Source organism: Odocoileus virginianus, chromosome 13 (genome assembly GCF_023699985.2).
Source record: "Odocoileus virginianus isolate 20LAN1187 ecotype Illinois chromosome 13, Ovbor_1.2, whole genome shotgun sequence".
Classification (NCBI taxonomy): Eukaryota; Metazoa; Chordata; class Mammalia; order Artiodactyla; family Cervidae; genus Odocoileus; species Odocoileus virginianus.
In genome coordinates, this window is record NC_069686.1 from 41,905,962 (window position 1) to 41,912,606 (window position 6,645).

Consider the following 6,645-nt stretch of genomic DNA (forward strand, 5'->3'; position numbering starts at 1 on the left):
GCCCTCTTCCTTGGATTTCCTTCCCATAAATGTCACCTTAATGAAGTGCATTGAGTAGAGTCCCCTGTGCTATACAGCAGTAGGTTCTCTTCAGTTGTCTATTTTATACATTGTGTGTGTGTGTGTGTGTGTGTGTGTGTGTGATTACCAATCTCCCAATCCATCCCAGCCCCTCTCCCCAGTTTGGTATCCATATGTATGTTATTTACATCTGTGTCTCTATTGCTTCTTTGGAAATAAGTTATTTTTGCTATTTTTCTAGATTCCACATATGTGCATTAATATACAATTTTTGTTTTTCACTTTCTGACTTACTTCACTCTGTATGACAGTCTCTAGGTCCATCCATGTCTCTACAAATGACCCAGTTTTGTTCCACTTTATGGCTGAGTAATATTCCATTCTATATATGTACCACAATTTCTTTATCCATTCCTCTGTTGTTGGGCATTTAGGTTGCTTCTATATTCTGCCTATTGTAAGTAGTGCTACAATGAACATTGGGATGTGTGTATCTTTTTGAAATATGGTTTTCTTCTGGTATGTGCCCAGGGTGGGATTGTTGGATCAAATGGTAGTTCTATTTTTAGTTTTTTAAGGAATCTCTATACTGTTCCCCATAGGGCATTCATCAATTTACATTCCCACCAATAGTGTAAGAAGGTTCTCTTTTCTCCACACCCTCTCCAGCATTTATTGTTGTAGATTTTTTTGGTGATGGCTATTCTGAGCAGTGTGAGGTGAAACTTTGTTATAGCTTTGGTTTTCATTTCTTTAATAATGATTGATGTTCAGCATCTTTTCATGTCCCTGTGCCTGTATGTCTTCTTTGGAGAAATTTCTGTTTAGATCTTCTGCTCTTTTTTTGATTGGGTTGTGTGTTTTCTGTTATTGAGTTACATGAACTGTTTGTATATCTTGGAGATTAATCCTTTGTCAATTGCTTCTTTGCATATATTTTCTCCCAATCTGCACACTGTCCTTTTGTCTATCTTATGGTTTCCTTTGCTATGCGAAAGCTTTTAAATTTTACTAGGTCCCATTTGCTTACTTTTGTTTTAATTTTCCTTAATCTAGGAGGTGGGTCAAAAAAGATCTTGCTCCTACTATCAGAAAATTACTAGAGCTAATCAGTGAATTTAGAAGAAAAGTCATAGGATGCAAAATCAATGCACAGTAATCCCTTGCATTCCTATACACTAACAATGAAAAATCAGAAAAAGAAGTTAAGGAATCAATCCTGTTCACCATTTCAACAAAAATAATAAAATACCTGGGAATAAACCTACCTAAGGAGACAAAAGACCTGTATACAGAAAATTATAAGGCACTCATGAAATAAGTCAAAGATGACACAAACAGATGGAGACATATCATGTTCTTGAACTGGTAGAATCATTATTGTGAAAATGAGTATATTACCCAAAGTAATCTACAGATTCAATGCAATCCCTATCAACTTGCCGATGACATTTTTCACAGAAATAGAACAAAAAATGTCACAACTTGCATGGGAACACAAAAGATTCTAAATAGCCAAAGCAACCTTGAGAAAGAAAAATAGAGCCAGAAGAATCAACCTTCCTGACTTTAGACTGTCAGGCTAAAGTGATTGTGATTGTCAAAGCTACAATCACCAAGACACTATTGTGAAGGCACAGAAACAGAAATGTAGACCAATGAGAAAAGATAGAAAACCCAGAGGTAAACCCATAATACACCTATGGACACCTTATCCTGACAACAGAGGAAAGAATATACAATGTAGAAAAGACATTCTCTTCAATAAGTTGTGATGGGAAAACTGGATCTATGCATAAGAGAATGAAATTAGAACACTTCCTAACACCATACATAAAAATAAATTCAAAATGGATTAAAGACATAAATGTAAGACCAGAAAGTATAAAACTCTTAGAGGAACCACAGGTAGAATACTCTGACATAAATTGCAGCAAAATCCTCTATGACCCACCTCCTAGAGTAATGGACAATAAAAACAAAAATAAATAAATAGGACCTAATTAAACTTAAAAATTTTTGCACAGCAAAAGAAATCATAAACAAGTTGCAAAGACAACCCTCATAATAGGAGAAAAGAATTGCAGAAGAAGCAACTGACAAAGGATTGTTACTACTGCTGCTAAGTTACTTCAGTCATGTCTGAGTCTGTCACCCCATAGACGGCAGCCCACCAGGTTCCCCCATCCCTGGGATTCTCCAGGCAAGAACACTGGAGTGGGTTGCTATTTCCTTCTCCAAGACAAAGGATTAATTTCCAAAGTATATATCAGTTTATGCAGTTCAATATCAGAAAAACAAACCACCCAATCAAAACATAAGCAGAAGACCTAAACAGGTATTTATCCAAAGAAGACATACAGATGACCAATAAACACATGAAAACATGCTCAACATCACTCGTTATTAGAGAAATGCAAATCAAAACTACAATGAGGCATCACCTCAAACCAGTCAGAATGGCTGTCATCAAAAAATCTACAAACAATGAAGAATGCTGGAGAGGATGTGGAGAAAAGGAAACCCTCTTGCACTGTTGATGGGGATATAAATTGATACAGGTACTATGGAGAACAGTATAGAGATTTCCTAAAATACTAGGAATGAAACTGCCATATGACCCAGCAATCCCACTATTGGGCATATACCCTGAGAAAACCATAAGTCAAAAAGATACATGCATCCCAATGTTTGTTGCAGCACTATTTACAATAGCCTGGACATGGAAGCAACCTAGACGTCCATCAACAGATGAATGGATAAAGGAATTTTGATACATATATACAATATAATATCACTCAACCATAAGAAGGAACTGATAGTGTATGAACCTGTTCTATAGAGTGAAGTGAGTCAGAAAGAGAAAAATAAATATCTTATATTAACACATATGTATATAGAATCTAGAAAAATATGGTACTGATGAACCTATTTACAAGCCAGAAGTAGAGATACAGACATAGAAAACTGATAGACACAGTGGCAGAAGAAGAGGGTGGGATGAATTAAGAGAGTAGCATTGAAATATATATATTATCATATGGAAAATAGCTAGTGGGAAACTGCCGTACAATACAGGGAGTTCAAGCCTGCGCTCTGTGACAACCTGAGAGGTGGGATGAGGTGAGGGGTGGAAGGGAGATTCAAGAGGAAGGGGATATATGTCTATGCATGGCTGATTCACACTCTTGTATGGTAGAAACCAACACAATATTGTGAAGCAATTATCCTCTGATTAAAAATAATAAAAAATATCTTGCTTCAATTTATGTCAAAGAATGTTCTGCCTATGTTTTCCCCTCAGAGCTTTGTAATGTCTGGCCCTATAATTATGTTTTCAATCCATTTTGAGTTTATTTTTGTGTATGGTGTTAGAGAGTATTCTAATTTCATTATTTTACATGTAGCTGTCCAGTTTTCCCAAAACCACTTATTGAAGAGACAGTTTTTTTCTCCATTTTATATTTTGCCTCCTTTACCAAAGATTAGGGGACCATAGGAGATAGTGTTTATCTCTGGGGTTTCTATCCTGTTACACTGGTCTATATTTCTGTTTTTGTGCCAGGACAATAGTGTCTTGATGACTGTAGCTTTGCATTATAGTCTGAAATCAGAGAGCTTGATTCCTCCAGGTCTGTTTTCCTTTCTCAAGATTGCTTTGATCATTTGGGTTTTGTGTGTGTGTGTTTCCATACAAATTGCACAACTTTTTGTTGTAATTCTGCGAAAAAGGCCATTGGTAATTTGATGGAGATTGCATTGAATCTGTATATGGCTTTGGGTAGTGTAGCCATTTTCACACCATTGATTTTTTGAGTCAAAGAACATGGCATATCTCTCCATCTGTTTGTGTAATCTCTGATTTTTTCATGAGTGTGTTTGGTTTCTTTCATCAGTACCTTATAGTTTTCTGAGTTTTCTTTCCTCTCTTTAGGTAGCTTTATTCTATTTTATTCTTCTGTTACTATGGTAAATGGGATGTCTCCTTAATCTTTGTTTAGGACTTTTTCTGTTAGTGTGTAGGAATGTAATAGCTTTTTGAGAATTAATTTTGGATCCTGCAACTTTTGCAAATTCATTGATGAGCTTTAGTAGTTTTCTGGTGTCATCTTTAGGATTTTTATATATCATATAAGGGCTCCTCTGGTGGCTCGAGTTCTAGTTCAGCTGTTCAGTGGTGTTTGCCTCTTTGTGACCCCATGGACTGCAATATGCCAGACTTGCCTGTCCATCACGAGCACCTGGAGCTTGCTCAAACTGATGTCAATCGAGTTGGTAGATATCTCATCCTCTGTTGTTCCCTTCTCCTCCTGCCTTCGGTCTTTCCAAAAATCAGGGTCTTTTCAAATGAGTCAGCTCTTGGCATCAGGTGGCCAAAATATTGGAACTTCAGCTTCACCATCACTCCTTCCAATGAGTATTCAGGACTGATTTCCTTAAGAATTAACTGGTTTGATTGCCTTGCAGTCCAAGGGACTCTGGAGTCTTCTCCAACAAAAGCATCAATTCTTTGGCACTCAACTTTCTTTATGGTCCGCCTCTCACATCCATACATGACTACTGGAAAAAAACATAGCTTTGACTATATGACCTGTGTCAGCAAAGTAATGTCTCTGCTAATGTATGCTATCTAGGTTTGTCATAGCTTTTCTACCAAGGAGTAAGCATTGTTTAATTTCATAGCTGTAGTCACCATCAGCCAGAGAAGGCAATGGCACCCCACTCCAGTACTCTTGCCTGGAAAATCCCATGGACAGAAGAGCCTGGTAGGCTGCAGTCCATGGGGTCACTAAGAGTTGGACACAACTGAGCGACTTCACTTTCACTTTTCACTTTCATGCATTGGAGAAGGAAATGGCAACCCACTCTAGTGTTCTTCCTTGGAGAATCCCAGGGACGGGGGAGCCTGGTGGGCTGCCGTCTATGGGGTTGAACAGAGTCGGACACGACTGAAGTGACTTAGCAGCAGCAGCAGCAGTCACCATCGGCAGTGATTGTGGAGCCCAAGAAAATAAAGTCTGTCATTGTTTCCATTGTTTCCCCATCTATTTGCCATGAAGTGATGGGACCAGATGCCATGATCTAATGCTGTTTTAAGCCAGCTTTTTCACTCTCCTTTTTCACCTTCTTCAAGAGGCTCTTCAGTTCCTCTTTGCTTTCTGCCAGAAAGGTGGTGTCATCTACATATCTGAGGTTATTGATATTCCTCCCAGCAATCTTGATTCCAGCTTGTACTTTGTCCAGCCTGGCATTTCTCATGATGTACTCTGCATATAAGTTAAATAAGCAGGGTGATAATATACAGCCTTGACGTACTCCTTTCCCAATTCTGAACCATTCTCTTGTTCCATGTCTAGTTCTAACTGTTGCTTCTTGACCCGCATACAGATTTCTCAGGAGGCAGGTAATGTAAACATGAATGTGAAAGTCGCTCAGTCATGTCCGACTCTTTGCATCTTCATGGACTATACAGTCCATGGAATTCTCCAGGCCAGAAATCTGGAGTGGGTAGCATTTCCCTACTCCAGGGCATCTTGCCAACCCAGGGATCAAACCCAGGTCTCCCGCATTGCAAGCAGATTCTTTACCAGCTGAACCACAAGGGAAGTTCGGAGGCAGGTAAGGTGGTCTGGTATTCCCATCTCTTGAAAAATTTTCCACACTTGTGATCCACACAGTCAAAGGCTTTGGTGTAGTCAATAAAGCAGAAGTAGATGTTTTTCTGGAACTCTATTGATTTTTTGATGATCCAACAGATGTTGGCAATTTGATCTGTCATTCCTCTGCCTTTTCTAAATCCAGCATAAACATCTGGAATTTCTCGGTTCACATACTGTTGAAGCCTCACTTGGAGAATTTGGAAAATTAATTTCCTAGCATATGAGATGAGTGCAGTTGTGTAGTAGTTTGAACATTCTTTGGCATTGGCTTTCTTTGGGATTGGAATAAAAACTGATCTTTTCCAATCCTGTGGACACTGCTGAATTTTCCAAATTTGCTGACATATTGAGTGCAGCACTTTCACAGCATCATCTTTTAGGATTTGAAATAGCTCAGTTAGAATTCCTGGTGGCTCAGTAGTAAAGAATTCTGCCAACGAAGGAGATGCAGGTTAGATCCCTGGGTCGGGAAGATTCCCTGGAGAAGGAAATGTCAACCCACACCAGTAAGTTGGAAAATCTTGCCTGGAAAGAAATATTTTGGAAAAGATTTGCTTGGAAAATCTTGCCTGGAAAAAATATTTTCTTGCTTGGAAAATCTCATGGACAGAGGCTATGGTCCATGGGGTTGCAAAGATCTGGACACAGCTTAATGGCTGAGCAGCAGATGTATAGTATCACATCATTTGCAAACAATGACAGTTTTACTTCTTTTAAAATTTGGCTTTATTTTCTTTTTCTTCTCTGGTTGCTGTGGCTAGGATTTTCAAAATTATGCTAAATAATAGTGGTGAGAGGAAATATCCTTGTCTTATTCTTGATTCTAGAGGAAATGCTTTTAGTTTTTCACCATTGAAAATGATGATTGCTATGGGTTTATTGTATATGACCATTATCCTGTTGAGGTTTGTTCCCTCTGTGCCCACTTTCTGAAGAGTTTTTCTCATAAATGGTGTTGAATTTT